The sequence below is a fragment of the Aricia agestis genome, chromosome 7, assembly GCF_905147365.1.
Source record: "Aricia agestis chromosome 7, ilAriAges1.1, whole genome shotgun sequence".
NCBI lineage: Eukaryota > Metazoa > Arthropoda > Insecta > Lepidoptera > Lycaenidae > Aricia > Aricia agestis.
Window position 1 is genome coordinate 17562263 of NC_056412.1, and position 23771 is coordinate 17586033.

General features: G+C 35.6%; 1 protein-coding gene and 1 long non-coding RNA gene across 7 annotated transcripts in view; one reads left to right on the forward strand and one right to left on the reverse strand.

Annotated features, from left to right (window-relative positions):
* The window catches only part of LOC121729126 (SH3 and multiple ankyrin repeat domains protein 3), a 212994-nt gene that overhangs the window by 56095 nt on the left and 133128 nt on the right, over nucleotides 1–23771 (forward strand). For 5 of the 6 annotated variants that reach the window (XM_042117519.1, XM_042117522.1, XM_042117523.1 and 2 more), the window contains exon 1: nucleotides 13190–13394. The exons of the other annotated variant lie outside the window; for it this stretch is intronic. The gene's annotated coding sequence lies outside the window, so the exon portion shown is untranslated. Of the gene's footprint in view, nucleotides 1–13189; nucleotides 13395–23771 lie in introns of those variants that run through there. 6 annotated transcript variants of the gene reach the window in all.
* On the reverse strand, nucleotides 870–22828 carry LOC121729138. The gene is made up of 3 exons (XR_006035915.1): nucleotides 22816–22828; nucleotides 7939–7942; nucleotides 870–1057 (listed from the first exon to the last, which is right to left on the reverse strand). It is a non-coding gene; the product is annotated as an uncharacterized LOC121729138 (long non-coding RNA).

Genomic DNA, 23771 nt, shown 5'->3' on the forward strand with positions numbered 1-23771 from the left:
GAGGCTATATTATTACTTATAGCTTGTTGTCTAGTTGTACATATTATTACTAGCGGTCGCCCGCGGCTCCGCCCGCTTGGATTTTGGTTACGGCTGCAAAAAACCTACCCAGGAAAGACTCGGTCAGCAAAGATTCCCAGATCAATTCACAGACTCCAATACTGACATCGACGACGCGGATTCAGTCATTATCCGAAGGGATGCATAATATAGTGCACACTGCACAGATTGTCTTCCTCCCGCACGCGCACCCCCGCTTGGTGACGCCCACTATCGTTATATTTTAATGGGTAGTATTTAATCGAGTGACTGTAAATTACAGTTTTAGGTGTCAAAATTACTAAATTTGGGTTACAGAATTACTATTTGAGCGACTGAGAGTGAGTGACGAGAAATTAACAGAACAGCTACCTAGAAATTATTTATTTGAGTTACTTAAAATACAAAATGAGCAGCTTTATAATTTTTGAGCGACCTAATATCTGTCTGAGTGTCAACGTTACGTCCTGCATTTTTTTCAATATTTGGCAAATGTAATTTTTATACTGAGCGGCATTTTATCTTAAATGAAGTGTTTCGAATACCAAAAACCATTTTGACAAATACACTAATGAGCAGAGTATAATGAGCACACATTAAAACAAAACAAAATGAATATGAAATAACTATTTGATAAAACACTTTTATTCGGGGACTACTACGGACAGGGATAGAACATTTTTTTTTTATTACTATCAATTAAATATTTTGTGAGTAGCTTCATTTGGATAAGAGGAACAACAATTTTATATGTGAAAAAAGCGGTAGCTAACAGATGTTAACTTCTTCCATTATTCCTTGTTATATTTTATAATAAAACAACAAGATGAACACACACTAATTTTATTAGGATCACTTCACTGTACCAAAGCACAACACAGAATGAATCTCTTGAGAAGGACTCTGCTCTCCCTCTATTTTCCCCTCTACTTCGACCACCTAAAATGGCGGTTGCTCCTGATTGGTCAAAATATCTGACCAATAGAAGAGCAGTTTCCTGTTCAAGAAAATCATTATACTTATTACAAATTATAAATTAAAATATTCCAAACATCTCATAAAATATTATACATTTTAATATAAATAATAACAATATTAATCTATTTTTAGAATTATGTTAAATAGTTTATAAAGGTACCGGAAATTGCCAAATATTTTAAGTGCATAATTATAATTCCTATAAAATATAATAATTATACTCAGTAACATTACAATTCGTCCATCCTGACTAATAGTCACGTCCTCGTGACTGAAGTAATTATAAATTAAAATAACACTCGAATCAACGATTTGACATGACCCAATAATAACTAAAACTTATGTATTATATTAACAATATGCAGAGGCATGGCTCTGCAATTCGCAATCGTGGTGTGCTCTATTTAGCGAAAACCCCCTGTGACGTGACCCGCTGTGTATATAGACCGGCGAGGTAACACGTATTTGACGCAACGATGCCGTAACGTTTTGTAATTGTTGTATTTACAATGAGCCTAATGATATGACACGTGTTCGAATCCTGTGGACTATATTGAATGTATGAAATGAGGAAAGGGACGAGCTAACGGGTCACCTGATTGTAAGCGACAGCGCGCAGCGTAATCGCAACAATAGGGGAATTTATGCGTGTATCTGATAGTATTGTTTTTAGGGCTTGATTCTGAAGCCTCGAATGTCTTGCGCGTATACTACATAATTAAATTCCGTAAGCACCATTTAAAAAAATATTACTAATTAGCTTTTAAGGCTTTGTCCATTCCCGTAGTCTACTCTAAGATAAGATTAAGAGTGCAATGAGTGCAAATTCACAAAAGTCAAAGGAAAAATGTAGTTCGTGAGATAAGCGCATTAAGCATTCAAACAAACATAGAACGTTTATCTATTTATTCGTCTATTAATCAATGAACATTTCTGTCACATAATTCGCCACTTTTTCGTACTAAACTTGATTTTTTTTGAAAGTATGAACCTTCTGGTTAGTCAACATTTAACATGTAGAAGATATACCGTTGACGCAACATTGCAAGCTATGAGGTCTATTTATTAGTGGCCAATACTAACGGGGCCTAACCGCGAAACAAAATTGGACCCAGCGTAAATATAGTCCCTACAAAAAAATGCTACTCAACTTGAAACTCTAATCCGTTCCGTTAAGGTCTACTTTGTGGTGGAGTTTTGAGGTATTGTTTCATCGACCTTGCTATTCAATAATTTCCCGATACCGAGATTGCGGCATCGTAACGGGATCGCACCTAGATCGCGAATACTAGATGCAGAATGCAGATACAAATTACAATCTAGATTCTACTCGAATGAAGACACAGACGGAAAATGTAATACTAGATATACATTTTTATAAAAAAAGTCTGACATTAGGGAAAGCTTTAAAAAAATCGAATGTTTTGTGGCGTAATGTACCTAAATGGGATCCCAAAGCTCCTCTTGATTCTTGAATAGTCTTGAGCCATGATTGACAAATGTAGCCGATTACGAATCTTTTATGTAAGTATCATAATAAGAAGAGTATGAAATTCTCGTGTTACGGTGTTTGTAGCCATTTTTCAAACTCCTCCGAATCGGGTGGACTGATTGTTGTGGTCTGTGGACCTACAGGAGGCCAGAGAATCAGCTGACATCTATTTTTTATCGTCCAAATAACGTTGTAGACTGCAGTACTACTACTAAACCAATATTAAATCAATAGCATAGCTCCAAATAATAATAATTATTATTATCTTAAGACCTTTGTAACTTCATTTTAGCAATAAATAATTTCTGATTTCATACAAAAACAGATTACATCAGTCCTGAATCGCGCTTTACGAATTTTTCTGAGAGTGGCGTGATCCAGCAATGAGCGACGTCTACGTTATGTCATAACGTCATAACGTCTGAGGTTGGGTTTTAGAACGTTCATATCTTATTTAATAATTAAATTATGAAAAAAAAGAAAACATAGGGACATTGTATTAGTGGCCGTAAATATTCAAGAAAAAAATTATAACTCTACTAGCATTATCCAGGGAGGAAACAGGGGACAGCGTTTGTATGGAAAAAAGGGCGGTGTGGACTCCTCTTAAGCACATTCCCACACCGAATATGGCAAAACAAAATGTTGCCTGGTCAGCAGTTATATAATCAAAATTAATCTATGGTTTAAAATAATATACTACACTATAATCAAGCCTACATAATATATAATAATATGGCACATAGGCTGTATTCTAGCTGTAGGTATATTATCACGATGGTGTCATGTCGGGGCAGTGATAAGACAGGACATGGACGTAGACAACCTAACACCAAGAACGCATTACCTAAGACGTATCATATAGGGACACCAACAAAATTGGAATAGAAATACGGTACATTAATTTTTAATTTTTATAAGGTGTTATTATTATTATAATTATTTATGAAATAAGGGGGCAAACGAGCAAACGGGTCACCTGATGGAAAGCAACTTCCGGCGCCCATGGACACTCGCAGCATCGAAAGAGCTGCAGGTGCGTTGCCGGCCTTTTAAGAGGGAATAGGGTAATATAGGGGAGGGTAGGGAAGAGAAGGGAATAGGGTAGGGGATTGGGCTTCCGGTAAACTCACTCACTCGGCGAAACAGCGCAAGCGCTGTTTCACCCCGGTTTTTTGTGAGAACGTGGTATTTCTCCGGTCGAGTCGGCCCATTCGTGCCGAAGCATGGCTCTCCCACGTAAAAATTCAAAAAGCATTCACTTGTCCATCCAGTTAAGTGGAGTTCAACCCGAGTTATGTGAATTTCAACTCAGGTTAAATCGAGTTTTGTTTTTATGGAAATGTATACGTATAATTATTATGGAAATGGCTCTTGGAAAATCTGTAAAAGATTGGTTTCGCATTCGCAATGCAATATTGTATTACAATTTACACGAATAACATTAATTATATTCAGACCCACAATTTAAGGGGAGGTTATTCCTAAATTAGCAGGCCGATGTCTGTCAGTGCGAATATCGACGTAAAAGACATTAAAATAACATTCATATCAGCGCGCCTTGTACAGTGGCGGTTACGACGCTCGCCGCGTCCATGATAGGGCGAAATAGGAGAAAAAACCTTTTTACTTAGATAAAAAATAGTATAACTAAACATGTATCCGTACATTTCACTGTAAAATTTTAATAGTAATCGAACTATCCAAATTATTTTTTGATTGAGTCCCTGTAAGTCCTATAAAACTGAAAATGTTTTTAAAATCGAGGTTGTTTCGGAATTTTTTTTTATCGAGTAAAATTATCTGTATCGTGTTTCTAACCGTAAAAGTCACTAGTTAAAAGATGTATCTATACATGTATATATTTTTCAGTTTTTTTTAATGACGCTTTCTTTAAAAATTACTCATTCTAGAAACGTGAATTTGGAATAACCTAGCCTTAAGTTGAAATCAGGGTAAAATTATCTACAGATGTAACAAAACTAAGTGATAATACTTTAGGTTGTGTACGTGTTCCCTGAGTACCTAGATACTAACATTTTTTTCACTTTTTTTGCGCTGGGGCGCTTGCCCATACAAAAGTGAAAAAAAATAGTCTTTCCGCTGCTACTTTCACAGTGTACTCTCTATAAGGAACACTCGCACACCATAAATTCAAAAATTTAAATTACCTTTGTTACATCCTGTAATCTGTATACCTACTTACTGTAGAAGTAGTCAACATTTTTAGGGTCCTATGTGCTTCTGGTGTAAACCGTGTAAATTAATTAAAATTATTCGACGTCACATTTGAGTTTTGGATACAGGATAAGGAAACGTGCAGAAAATAGTGGCAGCACATCATGTCCAGTACTTTAATAATTTAAAACAAGTTACGAATTGCAAATCTTTTACTAAGTCAAGTTTTCCATTATGATTTATTACTGCGTTCCTTTACTCTCTAGATATGGTATGTCAATGATTCGTACTGGACTGGTTTCCACATTCTAGCGTTTAAAGTATAGACAGGTACGAAACTGATTTAAGAAACGATTTTCCTCAAATTGTATGAAGATAGTTCGAGTCCGGGGAAAGGACGTAGAATATTTTTTATCCCGAAAAAATGTACAGTTCTCACTCGATAAACGATTTCTGGCGCAACGGAGTTTCGGGATATTTCAAATTTGATATTATAATTTATAAATGAAGAAGTAAGTAGAAGAACACGATAACTAATATTTTGTAACATACGGACATTTTTTCCTGTTCATGTTGTAACTTATCTACTTCATCACCTGGCCAATTTAACTGGCTACACATAAAATGCACAGTTTTTTTAAGGCCACGGCAATTTTATTTACTATTAGTTATTGTGTTCTTCCACTCACGTCTTCAAATCTTTTAGACCAAATTTAGTTCACCTGTCGCTCACAAGCCTCCGTGGTATTTTAGGTATGCAACATAAATCTAGGCTACCTAATTCCTTCAAGTTTACGTGCTATAAATATTCTTACGACATTCAGAATTATTTCAGCCTCGACAACACCTTACGTCCACCACATAAGGTTCATTCTCGTAAAAACGTTGAGGTAACATAATTATACGATATAGCCCCATGGTGTTCATTTAAAATGTTACATTTTGCGCCCACGCCAACCTTGAAGTCTGTTGCTGATATTAAAATATCACCCTTCTTTGGAAGTCGGTTAAAGAGCAGTACCGCAGTTTTGGGATTATGGGATCTTAGCACGAAGAGTTAACGAGTAGGTATTTGCAACAACATTCAATGAATAGGAAATTATGACAGTTTTTTATTTTTATCGATTGCGAATACGTTGTCGATTTACTCTGCTCTAATATAACGTATTTTCCAGTTAGTTTCCCGAAAAATCGGTAAAATCTCCAAATCTCGTCACAGGGGCCCGTACCACGAAACAGTTTTGAGACTCAAACAATCGTACGAGAATGTTGCGTCCTATTCTAACAAACGTGAAATGACGTTGTTAGAGCAGGACGCGGCATTCTCGTCCGATTGTTTGAGTCTCAAAACGGTTTCGTAGTTGGCCTACAGGTTCAAAAAACAAAATTGGCCACGTATAAGTAAATTGATAAGTTTTTTGCACTCTTTTAGCTAGATTACTCAAAATGTAAATAATAGAAATCATAGGGTAGTTATGTCTATTGTGTCATAGGCAAATGGCGGACCAGATTCATTTAGTCGGGTTACGTCAAGTCACCTAGCTCTACCATGAGTTTAAAGCTATAGTATTTATTGATACTCGATACCAACTACGTTTAGTATGGCAAATTTTACAACGCCTCTAGCGGTTACTTGCGGAACTAAAATCGCCATACTAAATATTTACGTAGTCGGTATCGAGTATCGATAAATGCCATAGCTTTAAACTCATGGTAGAGCTACAGTCTATAAAACTTATTATCCTTATTACGCTGTGGTAGAGCTACAGGGCCCGTACCACGAAACCGTTTTGAGACTCAAACAATCGAACGAGAATGCACAGTAATTAATCGTGATTCGTGATTAGCTGCTGCGTTTGACATAACCCGACTAACGTCGAGAAAAAGTATGTACTCGTAGTAGCATTACTACTTAAATAAGTCGCGTTAAGTCCCGATTAAAAAGTTTAATTATAACCCGACTAAATTACATTGTTCCGCCATCTACATAATTTCCCTGGGCCTCTATCATGAGCTCTTAAATCCATTCTTTTTACGTCCTTATCTGACTGTATAAAGACGTAAAGTGAATGGATTTAAGAGCTCATAATAGGGCACCTGGTCCATCGTGATTCGTGGGTATCGCAGACACAATAGTTTTTCAATTATTGTTATACTGGCAGCCGGCTGCCGCTTGGGGCTTGATAGGTTAAGAAGTGGAATGTTCGCATGGAGCAATTCAAAAAGCGGATACAATAATTTTGACCGTTACAATTTTATTAATTAAATGTAAAAGTTACGTCATATTATGGACTCGAGAACGAAATTCGCACGCGAGCATAAAAGCTGTATTTTCCAATCGTTATTACAACTGTGGAATTAAATTTCGAATGCTCAAATTACAATTCAAAACGTGAATTAAATTCGAGTGTGATTTTCATTATTTAAAATCGAGGCTTCAGCTGTTGCTCAAGCATCAACAAACTATTCATAACGTTAAATTTGAAAGAAAATTGTAGAGCTATTTTTCATCCATCCATCATAAAAGCTTAGTCATTTATTCCTGTTTGAGATGTACATTACTACATAATATTATGTGCGGCTCTCTTATCCGATTCGGCTTAGCAGATACTTTGAGTCCCGGGAAAGGAATAGGATATAGGACCTTTTTATCCCGGAAAAATGTACGCTTCCCGTGCGATAAAATTTGACGTACCGGCCTTGCGGACGTAATCTACTAAAAAGTAAAAAATACAAATATCTTCGCACCTGCAGCCTTCTAATGTTGAGTGTTCATAGGCGTCGGCAGTTGCTTTCCATCATGTGACCCGTTCGCTCCTTTGCCAACATAATTTATAAAAAAAAAAATTACCGCTGATATCATATTCGATAGACATCGCAATTTGCTTACGTAAACGGCTCATAACATAGATTAGTGAAACGATAGATACGTCAGTTCATTAATTCTACTTATCTTGTCACTTCTGTACTGTATCGTTGACATCCCATTATACATTTTTTCCCTACGAATAATAAAAAAAATTGCGTAAGTAGTTTGGTACCGTACTTTTTAGCGTAAAAAATGTACCTATTATAGGAATTAGTGCACACTGCACCTATACACCTATTCGATGTGACAGAGTTTTAGGATAATATAAGTAATACTGGACTATTTTATGAAATGTCTAAGAATGATTTATTTAATAATTACATTCTAATATTATGAAATTTGATTAAAAGATTATTTTAAACCTCAACTAGGCTTTAGGAACTTACCTACTTCTTCTCTGCTGTCTGCACAACATCTACTATAATTATGTAATATGACATTAATTATTATTATACATTATACTGGGCATAAGGGTCACTTCACATTACAATTTACAACGCGCAACGTGAGGAGGCGATCCTTTATTTAAAACATAAGTAATAAATATATTACATCATTTAAAAATGTGAACTTACCCTGAGTATACCAGTGTCTAGCACGCATCAAAACCGGCCAAGTGCGTGTCGGGCCACGCGCAATATAGGGTTCCGTACTCCGTAGTACCGCAGGTTTTTAAAAATGTTTGTATGGTCAATGAATGAACATTTATAATGTATTTTACACTACTAACAACATCATCTCAGTTACGTTCAAAAGAATTTGAACGAAAAGTTCCTTAATACTTCGCCGAACATATTTTTTTAGTTGATCGACGATTGCTACCGTAAGGTACTATTAATTATATCTATAAGTATTCTGTGCTAAATTGCTCAATAACTTATGAAATCTTCTTAGCCGTGATAGTTTTCGTTTTAAATTCAGCATATTTTTTTACTCCCGTGAACTTTTTCACATTTGCAGAAGCAACCGTTTAGCTGGTAGATGTAGAAGGGACCTCCATGGACACTGGACTCTTACGATCTTTTCCACTTTAAAACTTAATATTTCACAAACGCATCCCTAAATCGGAAAATGATATATATTCTATGAATACTTACTACGTAATATTTAAAAAAAAACCTATCCAACGACACCCGACGCGATGGGGTGGACGCGAAAAAAAAATCATTCCCGCTTCATGTATAGGGAAGGTACCATAAAAAGATATTTTTTTAACAATTTATGCACTTACCATTTTGTCGGCATCATAATATTATTATGACTATGTGCATTCGTGCCAAATAACAGCTTTGTAGGTCATATTATTACTTGTACTATTATCTATTCTGTGATATTATAGCAAAACCGCGGACAGACAGACGGACGGACAGACCGAAACTATAAAGGTTCCTTGTTGACTACGGAACCCTAAAAATGCGTAATAAATTATTAAAGGCAACAGAATCTGGCACACCATGACAAGTTACATGTGATTTTCACTTATAATACCACAAGAGCTTCAAAATTATCGGATATTTCCCGATAGGTTCGTTGCAAACAAATGAAGGAGTCAAGTTTTTCAGGTTAAAAAATCACGAGCGCGAAGCGCGAGTGATTTTTCCTGAAAAACTTGACGACTTTATTTGTTTGCAGGGAACCTTGAGGGAAATGCCAGATAATTTTGAAGCTCGTGTGGTATTCGGGGGATTATTTTTCCGTCCCAAATGTCGGCCAATATAATTGCACCATGAGACACAATTGAATTCAACCTGTCAGTTTGACGTGTTTGTCTTTTATATATAGCAACTACCAGAGAAAATTTTCAAAAAATTATCAGTATAATACCATGTAGGTTGTACCACGTGACGTCGAATGGTGCAATTCTATTGGTCAATATTTGGGTCGGAAAAATAATCAGCCTAATTTAGTAAACAATAAGATGTAAATTCGTTTGCTGTGATGTATCGCATGTGTATTGTTTTGTGTTGTTCTCGTGTGATCAATAATTTTCACAAACATTATGAAAGAAAGTAGTGGTATAATGGTTTGATTATTTTGAACTGCTGTGCTAATAGGTTGTTTATACTTACCAGAGACCTATTTATTACTCTATGTACTTACTTTTAAAAAGGCCTTAAAATTCCTGGGCCAAATATTTAATCAGAATAATAGTTTGCTGTGAAAAATACGTTGCTTTGGGCACAACGTATTTTTCACAGCAAATTTTGCTTTTGTGTAATTAAAACAAACTTGTTTTGATGATTTTGATAAGTTGTTATTTGTACTGTGGTTATACTTAACGCAAATTGCAAAACAATATTTGTCGGGTCAGCTTTATTATATCGAGCAAATATCGACCTGTGTTAGTTAAGTTTAATCTCATTATGTCCCAGTTACCGGACATCTGGGCCGTAAGTAATCAGTAACTGGAACTCAATATTTAATTGATCCTAGTTAACCAAAGTCATTGGACAGTCTAGTTATTTAATCAGTTTAATGGCACAGTTAAAATAAACTTGTACCAGTTGTGCCGTATATAGTATTCGGTGCTTAATAATAATAAAAAATATATACGAAGTACCTAAGTTGATTATGTTGCATCAGTGTTTTGTCTTTATGTGATACGTTAGTAAAGTTTCTTGGCAGACTAGGACATAATAATATGATTACTGTTAAAGCGAAATATTATGCTCCAAATTCCAATAAAACCTTTGACTAAGTATATCTCAAGTTTTCATAGGTATGAAAGCTATGAAAACATTTTTAGGGTTCCGGTCAGCCAATTTTTGTTGATTACAGAACCCTAAAACGGAACCCTAACCAGCTGATTTCTTGACATATTGGTAGGTTAATAGTTACATAATTTAAGAGTAACATTGTCCTATCCATTTTTTTAGGACCATGTCTCATCAAAAAGCTACTGACACAGAATACATATTAGTTTCTACTGACAAAAAAATAGCTTGATAGTAATAAAAATTTGGTCTACGGAACCCGGACTAAGTACTGAAGTACCTAATATATTATTTTATATAAATTCTTAAAAAAGTATGGTACCTCCCCTGCACATCAAGCGGGGATGATTTTTAGGGTCCCGTACCCAAAGGGTAAAAACGGGACCCTATTACTGAGACTTCGATGTCTGTCCGTCTGTCTGTCAGTCTCCAGGCTGTAACTCAAGAACCGCTATAGGTCGACTTCTGAAATTTTCACAGATTGTGTATACTGTTGCCGCTATAACAACAAATACGTCATATAGGTACTTACTAAAAACAAAATAAAATAAATATTTAAGGGGGGCTCCCAATTCCCATTTCCCATGTAACAACAAACGTAATTTTTCCGGCCTTTTTTGCTCGTAATCAATAATGGTAGCAGGTAGGCACTTGAAATACTCACAATTTTTTTTATAATATATATATATATATATATATATATATATATATATATATATATATATATATATATATATATATATTGATAATTTATAAAATAAAATAAAAAAATTAAAATAGAATAAATATTTAAGGGCTCCCATATAAAAAAAAATTTTTTTGGCATCTATAGCTCAATTACGGTACGGAACCTTTCGTGCGCGAGACCGACTCGCACTTGGCCGATTTTTTTTCGCGTCCACCCGACAGTGTGGGGTGTCATTGAATAAGATTTTTTTTTAAATATTATGAGTAAATCTGATTTAGGGATCCATTTATGAAATATGAAGTTTTAATTAAAAGTCCAGTGTCCCCCCTTTCTACCAGCTAAACGGTTGCTTCTGGAATTGTGAAAAAATTCACGGGAGTAGGAAATATGCTGAATACCCTTAGCTGGTTTCGCTAAAAAAGGCAACGTCTCTGCCCTCTGGTATGGGGGGTAAAAAGTGACCCCACTCCAATAAAACATAATAATTATATAAAACAGCTTTGTTTCAAATTAATTAGCTTTGTATACTGCAATAAATCTCTTAACCTAAATAAATTTCAGCTTTTAAGGCCACTAACATTAATGAATAATATTTTTTTCCTTATATAAAAAAAATATCTTAGTTTTCGATCATACTTAGACGACTGTTACTTTAGGAGCCCTTAAATATATTTAAATATAAACATTTCTTTTATTTCTTTTTTTATCTAGTTTTCTTATAAAATCTAAATAATAAAACACATTAATTTATTTTAATATCGACTAAAAATAAAAAAATGACAGAGTAAAACCAGAAACCAAAAAATGCTCGAAAAATTTTACTATTTTGTTTGTGATTTAGGCAAAATTTTCTTTACATTACAGTAATAAAAACTTGTTAAATACTCGATACACATTTTTTGCTTCCAGAATTTTAAGAATCTGAAACTGTACCTGTGATGATTTTGCTAGAATAGCTGATTTCCTTCCTCTTCTTACGATCGTAAACTGTTTCACGTTGCAGACTGTTATAAGAGTTTTCTGGGTGGTTTCTGAATAAGATTTTGAGTACTTATTTCATAAAAGCTAATTTTGGTTTAAAATTCCCGATGTATCGAAAAAATTATTAAAAATCATTACAAGGTACAGTTGAAAAAAACATACACTTCTGGTATCGGGGGTAATTTTTGACCCCAGCACTGTATGTAACTCCGCTTTTAGCAACAGTAGAGCCACGTAAAATTTCAGACGTCTTGCTTTAGCGGTTCTTGAGTTACAGCTTGGAGACAGACAGACAGACGGACAGACATCGAAGTCTCAGTAATAGGGTCCCGTTTTTACCCTTTGGGCACGGAACCCTAAAAACTAAGCAGTTACCCTTGAGTATCTTTAGCTGTAATGTAAGTAAATTAAAAACCGGCCAAGTGCGTGTCGGGCTACGCGCAATGAATATATTTTTTTGATAATTTTTGTATGGTCAATGAATATATTTTATAAGTAACTAGCTGTCCCGGCAAACGTTGCTTTGCCATATTAGGTATAAAGTATTTCGCCCAATTTAAATTTTCACAGATTGTGTATATAATATTATATCTGTTGCCGCTATTACAATAAATACTAAAAACAAATTTAAATATCCAATACAACAAACGTGATTTTTTTGGCCTTTTTTGCTCGATATCAATATATATTTAATTCCTCTATGATATCAATAATGGCAACAAATAAGTACTTGTTATTTTCACAAAAACTAATTATAGGTAGGTATGTCTACTTCAACAATTATTAATAATATTAAAATAAAATAAAAATTTAAGGGAGCCCCCCTTTATTTTATTTTAATATTATAAATTCAAAAAACATAATTTTTTGGTATATTTTTGCTCTATAACTGTACGGAACCCTTAGTGCGCGAATCCGACTCGCACTTGGCCGATTATTTATTGTTGTTTCAAGACCTAGGACGTAAACAATCAGACCAATAATGGTATAACAACAGGTTTGATTGCTTATGTGATATGTCTAGTAATTTAATAGAGCTCCTAGTTGTATCTCATTTCGCACAGTGCATGTAACTTCAAGCTATTCGTGCAAACTGCAAAGTAAATCCTTTACAGCTACCACATAAGATTCACTTTAGAAACTCGCGAGGAAAGATAATTCCAAACGGAGTATATCTGCTGCATTCCATCATTCAATAATTATTTCGCCGGCTCGCACGAACTTCACTCGTTCACTCGCCGCCAGTCGCGATCTGTACTCCGTGTGGACGTGTAGTTCGTCGCTCCAACGTAGCCCGCGTAAATATTTTTGTAAATACCTAATTACCGTGATTCTTCTCGGATTGTGTACTAGTGGATTAGTTCTGACTTCTGTGTACGTGCATGTGTGTGTGTAACTAGTTATCGTTTTCTTGTGCCACGACCCTGTTTTTGGATTTTCTATCGGAGTATTGTAGTAAGTGTAGACTGTACAGATAAAGATTTGCGCCTTAAAAAGACGTAGAAACCTCAAACCGGTATTACATTCTTATCACCGTTCACACGCGACAAAAAAGTACCTCAAAGTTGATTATGTTGAGTACTAGTTACTACTCGATTAAAATGCCTCGTTTCTTGAACTTAATAGAACAAGTAAGAATGTGAAACAGGTTTTAAGGAAAAAAAGTAATTTAGCGCAAAATTAATGATTCTGACGCATCTAGATTGATTTTGTTTCATTTTAACGTAAATCTGAATTCCGAGATTTCATTACAAGAAAGGGGGTGACAGACGTATGCGGTATGTCACCGACGCGAGCCGAGTAAGTTCGCGAACTTAAAATCCGCGTGCTTTAAGTTCGTACGTCTATCAGGCCTTTTTAAAGATGCTTTACCGTGCTCGGTGCTTAGATTATTTTAATTAAGTAACTAAGGTGACATTAGAAGAAAATTTCAATGCCCCTAGTAGTTATTAGTCATACTATGCTCTTATCAGATCCGGTCTTATGCTATACCTAACACTTTAAAATTACTAGACTTCACAACTTAAATCGTACATTTTTCCACGATAAATATCTTACGATCTCCATCAGAATCTTTGCAGCGGGCTCTACTAGTAACTAGTGCCTAGTGGTATTTGTACTATTATCTATTCTGTGCTAGTGGTAACAAAATTATTCAGAATTTGGGTGTTATCATTCTTTTTTTTTAACCATACCAATATATTCCGAAAACGACAGTAACCCAATGATTAACTTTCTAAAGTTTTTCGAAATGAAAATAAACCGGTTTTGCGATGTAGGTTGTTTTATGCAATCCGTTTTGATCAGGCCAATCGGTTACAATAATTGCAACCAAGTATCAACTATCTCTGATTGCAGATTGTCAGTGTAAAGAACATTCAAATCCATACTAGAATATTATAAATGCGAAAGTGTGTCTGTCTGTCAGTTTAACTTCTTCACGCCCAATCTGGTACATGGTGGTTTGCTATTTGCTGGGTATGAAGATGTACTTACTACTTAGTGATTAGTCCCGGGAGAGGACATCTAAGGATACTTTTATCCCGGAAATATATACGATTTCCGCGCGATAAAATATGATTTTCGCCGCAACAGATTTGCGTGCGCATGTGTGGTATTCAAATGACAAATACATATTTTTGAAGTGAAAACTTCTTTAGCTAATGTAAAAAAAGGGTATAAAAACTAAAGTTTTTGAATGTTTTATCTTTTTATTTGCAGTAGAATAACGGTAAAAGATAGCTAAAGTAGCTAAAGATAATCCACCCCTCTACCTCCCGTACTTTTATCTTCATTACGCACCTTTCTTTCTCAGCACGCTGCACGTACGTTCGGGCTTTACCCGAAAAGCGGGACTGAGCCTGTCCCGCGCGGTACATTTAATTTTGATGAAAAAATCGGGACGTCCCGCCAAAATCGGGACGTCTGGCAACGCTGATAGACAAAGAGCGGAGATAAACTGAAGGTGCCGTTCCGAATTCCGATCTTTACCGCGATCGACAAAAATTCAAATAGTTTCCTTTGTTTAACTGTCACTTAGTCTATTCTTCCGTAGAAAGAAACCGCTTCTATAGTGACCATGCTAAGCCTGCTGATTGAAAATTCGTAAGACGGTGGAAAAAATAGTTCAGTACAAAATGTACGGTTCCCGTGCGAATTCCGGAGCAAGTTGCGGCAACAATTATTATGAATTTTTATTCAAACCCTGCAATAAATTTTCTTCGATAAGGTGTAGAATGGATTAGCTCTTATCTGAGGAATGTGCGTATCGTTTTTACAATTACAATAAATATTGCCATACCAATTTACCTAATAAAAGTATAACTTCTCTAGTAGGAATGCCTTATCGAGAAGATATCAGAGGTTTATCCTTGCGTAGCTATTAATGATAAATAGTAGCTTTGGTAGATAGCGGTGGTAAATGGTAATAAATAATAATATTATTTAAATGCGAAGTTATGCCTAGGTACTGCCTCTTTGAGCTTAGACTGAGAGGAACGTATGGTACGGATATAACGGAACCCTAAAATCTAAACAGTGACACAATTATTAAGCCATTACCTACTCAGTAGATGAGTAGGAGTAACTCTCGTTATCAGAGGATTCACCCCAGGGTCAATGACCCGAGGGGACAGAATATGAAAAGGAAGAAAGGCGGAAAAAAGTAAAAGGATATATCCATCTCTTTCATAGCAAAACATTCTCTTGCAACATAACTGTACCCTGATTGTAGTATTTTAATGTTACAGCAATATAACATCTTTACCTATTCGATCCTGTCAGTTTCCTATGAAACATTGAAAAATATTCTTAGGGTAAGTTCCGAAATATAACTCAGTATACTTACTGGCCAGTGCTCAAGACGTCATGTATCCGACGCTATTTATTGTCATGTAATGGCGTGCGTGTGCCACAGGCCAGCCCACAGGTGAGACAAGTGTGACGTATTATAATGACATGAGACATCCCAACAAAGTCATTATGCACTGGCGTATATTTCGAAACGAATCAACAGCTAAATGTCATAAGCACTGGCCTGTATTACATGGTTAAATTTCCGGATTTACCCTGTCCAACGACATTGACATTTAATTTAACATTTTGTAGTTTGATTCGGGCTAGATCGACCAAGGAACGAAGTGAATATCGAATTAAGATAGTAGAATTCGGGTACATTATGTTCTCACAATAGTTGGCTAATGGCTGACCCCTCACCACCTCGACCTTAGGATTTTGATTGACACTTGTGTGCACGAATGTACATGACTTGAGACTGTAAATTGTAATCGCCTGTACTTGACCAATCGTATTGACTGAAGAGTACAACACTTGTGCAATTGACTGTACAAGTTCTGCGCTTGCTTGTATGACTGTACAAGTTAAGTTTTACAGTTATCAGAAAACATAAATTAATATAATAACGGAGCTTAACATCATCTTTTAATCACACTGATGCACCCATACTCACCTGCTAAACATCCCTGTAGGCGTTGCGGACTGCGGTAATTCTAATGTTGATAATGAACCTGTGACGTCAGCAGTACAACCGAGTACAAAATTGACGAACGTGGCCAGTGGAAACTCATAGGAAGTGGCAATCGATACTCGATACAACAACAGTTGTAGGACTGTCCTGTCGAAAAGTGTTATGAATTTATGATATTTCGATTTATTCTCAATTTTTCTGTTTTTATTTTTACAATATAACGAGTTACGAGATATTGTAATCTTTGATATCAGTCATTGCAGGCAGATATTTCCACATTAGGATTTAGCATCCTTGGAAATCGAAATAAGCAGTCCAATACCGATTTTTTATTTATTCGGGCGGTCCAGAATACAATTTGAGCTGAACCTTAATGAACTTTCATGACTCCAATGGCCGTCTTATGTTATTTTAATCCAGCAATCGAATCCAGCGCTAGATTGTTACTGGAATAATGTAAACCGGCACTAGAAAGTTGAATTCACTGGAATACACAAAATACACAATTCAGTGTATTCTAATTTCCAGTACATCTCATTTCCTGATTAGTGATAAGTGATAACACTATTCCAGTAGCATTCCAGCGCTGGATTGCTAGATTGGAGTATTACTCCATTACATAAAAGCCAGCCATCAAACGTTCTAAGCGAACACACCTCTCCACACGTCAGTACATGTAACAGGGCACCTGTAATTGGCATTAGCGCGATCGAATTCCACTTGTGCGTCTAACTGTACACCTTATCATGTTACTACGTTTCTAATGATAGCCCCTTTTACTTGTAAGAGATAATCCACACTAATAAATACGAAATTTTGTCCGTCTGTCCGTTACCTCTTCGCGCTTCAACCGCTCAATCGATTTTGATAAGGGTCAATAATTTATACTAGTGCAGAGTCGAAGCGCATCGAAGCGAATTATTAAAACTGAATATATAACAAATTCAACTTTACCTCCAAAGCGTTAACGCACTTTATTACTTCTGAAAATTTAAAAAGGTTAAAAAGGCGCGCGCATCCGCGCGAATTCGCGTCGATGCGCCCGACCAACGCTCGCAGAAGTAATGTATGCGTTACGCTCTGGAGTTAAGGTTGAATTTTCTGTGTTCAGTTTTTGGGAATTCGCTTCACTTCGCCGAGAGCTGCACTAGTATAAATTGACCTTAAGTCACGCAGATACTTGGGAAGCCCGGGAACATAAAAAAGGTAAATTTTAAAGCATTGGTAAAATAAAATACGTTTGGTTAGCCGAATAATCTGCCTGATCTGTTGGAGTTAACAAAACAGAATAGTAATAATATTTTATGTTTATTGTTCGCAAAAAAAGATCATTTTACTTTTTGCTAGCAACATACATTACAATGATGATGACTCATTAATGATATTCTGAAATTCAAAACTGATCGTTAAATCTCAGAAAAACATTAAATTGCTATGAAGGCTTCGACGCGGAAGGATCGAAGTACAAGAATAAAGTATAGCACAAACATAATAATTATAAAAACATGAATTACATATATCCTTATATTATGTAAAAAGAGTAGTAAAAACCTGAGATAATTAGTTCTAAGATACAATAAAGTTGGGTTGAAAAAAATTTAAGTGTTATCAGTACCGTCTCCTTGTTACAGTAATAATTATATTATGTTTCCATATATTATATGTATAATACAGAACAGAAGGAATGAAATATAAAACCTGCCTTTGAACGTACCAGCTGTATAAATCTAGTCCCCAGTACCCCTATTCTACTATTGTAAATTGTAATGCAACATCAATGCAGCTTCATTACTTGTTCAAATCAGTCCGTTTCTAATCCAACTACACAACGGTTACATTATCATGAAAAGTCAACCCAATGTCAAACGCGTTCAGATAGATCAAAAGTAAAACTCAAAAAGTCAGTTAGTTGTTTGACGCTTGTACGTTTATATGAGAGGACTGAGTGTGTAGACCATACTCTTTTTAGATAATAAATGATTAGTGTATTTTGTTTTTTTGTCTGTGTTACTGTTTGTGCACAATAAAGTATTATCTTATTTTGCTGCTTGTTTAGAATCTGACTGGATCGAACAAAGAACGAAGCTGCATTAATGTTGCTTTAATATAGTAGAATCTGGGATCTACAGCTGTATCAAGTTACGATCATTCGTCTAGATTCTAGAACATTATATGATTCTAGACAGAGGCAGGGCCATTGTTCGTAACAGATTGTCGTAATCAATAGTGCTGATGGTACTTTAAATATTCATTACATAGAAACCGACCAAGTGCGAGTTGGGCTTTAAAAGCACAAAGTAATAAATAATGATAAACAGTGTTAATATTATGTAATCTTTATGCTAGACAGGCTGGGAAGCAGGCGCATGTATACGTGATTTCATTATCATTCCGTAGATATTATTATTATTATTAATAAACAAAAATAGGAAATTAATAACAGAGAAAGGAATGTTCATATGCTGAAGATTATTGCTGTATTTTTATTATAATTTTGTAACTTTCAAATTATCCGCTCCGTACTACGTAGGGGGAGGCCGGAGGAGTGAGGACAGGGTGCTATGTTTATTGTTTACCTAAAAGTCAGGTTCGTGGCAAAAGTGCATTGGCGTGTTTTGTACAGCATGTACATTGTACAGGTAATGTAGCCGATACAGTAGCTTTGTAAGACTGATAAAGTATCAATAAAGTTTCAATGACTATCGGACATGCAACTAAGTATGCGTTAACGTATATATTCCAAATATTTTGTCTCGAGGCTTTTAAAATTTAAATAAATCAGCATAAAATGGTGACTGAGTGAATCGTATGTTTTGAATTTTTTTTACAGTAACACCTCTTTACTTCATTAGTGTGTTATTCTCAAAAACTCACATCTAAAGACTGTTAACAATAAATAATTCACTTGTAAATAAACATTTTTTTTTTATATATTTTTAAACTTAAATGTAAGTCTTTGTATTAAGGAGTGAGCACACTTAGTTAAATCCTATTAATACAATAAAAATAAAAAAGAATATAATATATTTAATATTTGAAAAAATAGTGCTCAGATTAGATAATATTTTGTCAGTTCGTTATTTAACACACCATAAACAGCGCCTGTATCACCCACGTAACATCATGAATCAAAAATAATAGAGTTTAACTCCAATTTATCGTGTCTATGGTAATTAGTTGATCAAACATGCGCCTACGCATGGTCATAGACCCTGCATTACGCGGTGGCAAGTGCCAACACTAATATTAAGTATAGTTTTTTTATTGAGTCCCGAAAAAAAATATGGTATCGTAAGCAATCGATAATTTCCGGTTCCCGTGCGATACACGGACAACATCTAGTATGAAATAATCTTACCAATATATAAAAGTCTCGTGTCGTAAATCGTAATGTTAGTTACCGTAGGTACTCCTCCGAACCGGCTTTACTGATTTTTACCAAATTTTATATATATACGAGCTTTTGCCCGCGGCTTCGCTCGCGTTAAGAAGTATTATTATATACAAACTTTCATCCCCTATTTTAACCCCTTGGGGTTGGAATTTATCAAAATCCTTTCTTAGCGGATGCTTACGTCATAACATCTACCTGCATGCCAAATTTCAGCCCGATCCGTCCAGTGGTTTGGGCTGTGCGTTGATAGATCACTATGTCAATCAGTCAGTCACCTTTGAGTTTTATATATTATATTCAGTGGGTCTGAGAATCAGCTACTGGCTACTTTTTATATTGATCAGCGCATATTTGTTGAATAAATAATAGTAGGTAAATTATTACAACTCGAGACTGACGATCAATGTTTGTGCGACGGGATAGCGATGGACGTTGCCATGGTGACATACTTATTTAGTCACTTCAATAAAATAATATGGGCAAAATACTTTAAGTACTTATATGGTAAAACCTATGATATTCTATTATAAAAAAGGTAGATATCGCACTAACGCGTACAGTCTGATACGGCCAAATGAAGCTAAGTCCCTTCTTTTGAATTAGCTGCATGTTGGCAGCGAGTGAGCGATGAGGTGTCACGTTAGAATATCATTGTGTCACGTTTTTGATTTAAAATGCCTAGCTGCGTTTTTAGGAAATGCAAAAATTATACATAAAATGTAAAAAAGGATGAAAAAATTACGTACCACAAGTAAGTACATGAAAACATCTAGTAATTAATTTTTATTTGGATATTTTCCAAAATTATCGACAAATTATTCAATGCAAAAAATTAAACTAAAAAAGGATAGAAAATACGGACGACAACTGCAGCGTGATAAGGACAGATAATAGAATAATCAATTGAAATAATCAGAAGCGCTTGCGTAGGCACCAACACGTAGGCATCAACTAATGGGCATTGTCCAAAAAAAATCACATGTACTTTTTAAAATTTTTTTCGTTAAAATAGAGTATTTTAAGAATATAAATTAAATAATTTTGAAATTCATAGGCTAGTTTTTTCTCAATAAATTTTTAAAGTTTCGCTCTGACGTCATCATCGGCGGCCAATAATTGACCTCTGCAGTATGTTTTTTCCTTTCAATCTTATTTATAATGGCTGGTTCGTCAAATGCAAGTTCTCATTATGTGAAAGCTGATACGAGAAGCTTACCAAAAGTTCGAAACGTAATGTTGGTCGAATTTATTGCTAATTTAACACCATTGAAGGTCAAACAAAGGTTAAACATATTTGTTCAAAAATATAAGTAACCAATGGGTATTTTTTTCGCTAATATACAGAAAAACGATCACTGACCTTATTCCTCGAAATGTTTTTGTAATGAGCAAAATTAAAAAAAATTGACAATCCCCATTGCGTAATATTGTAAACATCTTTTCGTTTTAATATTTTTTAATTTAAAACTACACATGCGTTTTCCCTTTTAACATTTAGCCCAAACCATGTTAGATTAATTATTTTATAAATTAAAATATGGATAGGTAAGCTGTCTAGTACGCCATGCGCCGCTCGGTTTCCGGGGTGGGTCTATAGGTATTATATTATAAATCTATATATTATTATAAATCTATAAGTAAGTATTTTTATAAGTATTATAAAACAGAAGTAATATGCCTTTAGAAGTTAGTATGACTGGATGCCTGAAAAAAACAGTACAATATGTTCTGCCCATTTTGAAGACCAAGACAAATATACTACGCCAAAAGGATGAGAAAATTTGCGGTGCCTGTGATTTCATCGGCAAGAGAGCACAATTTTTAACCGACTTCAAAAAAAGGAGGATATCAATTGACGGACAGACGGACAGACATCATAGTCTCAGTAATAGGGTCCCGTTTTTACCCTTTGGGTACAGAACCCTAAAAACATCTATTGTGTAAAGTTAACTAATGCGACCACATCTTGTCCAGATAAACTCATTGTAGTTTTTGCGGCAAGATTTCTTGTATTTTGTAATATTATTTTATACAGTATTGAACAAAATAAATAAATAAAATAAATGACTAAAAAATTTCAAAATAGTATATTGTAACTGATGAATGTCTCGAGAATTACCGAAAAAGGGACCGTTCTTTTAAATGAATTTTTTGATAATTTTTCTGATAAGCAGACTAAAAAAACATTGGGTGAAGCAAAACATAAGCCTCCTAGATATCTTTCAATGTGAGCAGTTTGTGAAACCATAATTTTTCATCGGTAAACAAAGATGAACGACACGTTTCACATTTCAAACGTTCGCAAAGTTTTCTGGAAACCCAACCTGAAATATATCCAACGATTTCTTCCACGTTACATAAATCGTTTTCCTCGTAAAGGATATCAGTTAAAACTGTAACATTATCTTGAGATTTTTTATCACTTGGTAAAAATATATCATCCTCTCGGTTAGATCTTCTTAACCATAAATGCGTCCACCACAAGTGTTATTTATATTATTAACTGCTGATGAGCAATTAAGTATTGGAAAATGTTCCACCGGTAAGTATACAATTTTCTGTAAAAGAAGACCGCAGTTCCAGGTGGTTAAATATTTTTTTATAAATGCCCTTGAACTGAATTGTATCTGGATTGTTATTATACCCTCCGTGTCGACGAATATCTCCGAACAATATTTCAATATGGTCCTGACTAGTGACTTTATTAGTCTGTATGTCGCGATGTATGTCAATCTGTTTTCATTTTGGATCAGGGATGTAGTGTCCATGGGTGACGGTAGTTGTTTTTATTAGGTGACCCATTCGCTCGTTTGCCCCCTTATTTTAAGATTAAAATATATATTATACTTAAAATAAGGGGCGATACGATTTTTACACGTTAAACGCCCTAAAGTTTTAGGATTTTTTAAAATATTGGGTACACTTTTGTTTTCCTACGAGTTACGACCGACTTTATTATATTATAATATGTATAGAATAATAAAAAAATATCGAACAAACAATTTGTTTTATTAAATGTCTCTTCTGTTCAACAATAACAGTATTCTCTTGATCTATATCGCGCATGCGCGCCGATGCGCCTGTCAAGTGCAACTCAAAATATTGTTACGGTACATGGTATACGGACACGTGGTGCGCAAGTACATACCCGAACCTTCTAAAAAGGTCCAATGTTTGTTTACGTGTTTACCCTTTATTTGTTAGCGTGTTTGAATTTAGACCTTATGACTGAGTCCATAAGGTCTAAATTAAATTCAACTTACTGCACTTATCGCAAGGACGGCAGTTTTATTGTGGTACATGCCCGAGCCGCCTAGAAATTTCCCACGGTTGTTTACTTGTTTATGTGAATCGGGAAATTTCTGGAATTCGTCTCGCCATATAAAAAGAGCCGCAGGCAGGCCCGGCAAGTCAGTTCAATCTGAGCGATCTTCAAGGCGACATCAAGTGATCAATAGTGAGTGAACCAGTGAAACCTGCGACTTGGCTACGACCTAGGACAGTGATAGTGCTTAGTGATTGGACCTAGTGATTAGTGTTCGGACTTAGTGCTAAGTGTTGTGACCTAGTGTTTAGTGCAGTGTTAATAAAGTCTTCAAGAGAGTCACCAGGTCTTTCTCTCCAAATCCTCGAACCTTAGCACGTAACAACTGGTGTCAGAAGTGCGATTTGGAGATGCCATTGACTCCGAGAGAGGACTTCAAGGGGAGTGTCAGGACAAGGGCGCAGCGAGCTGCTGCCATTGACTCCGAGAGAGGAGTTGCGGAGGCCACACCCACTGGGGACCAAGCTCCGCCCACTGAGGGACAGGCCCCACCCACTGGCCCCGCCCACATGGCTCCGCCCACTGGCCACGCCCACCAGGCTCCGCCCACTTTGGACATGGCCACGCCCACTGGCTCCGCCCACCGGGACACGCCCACTGGCCACGCCCCTCAGGCTCCGCCCACTT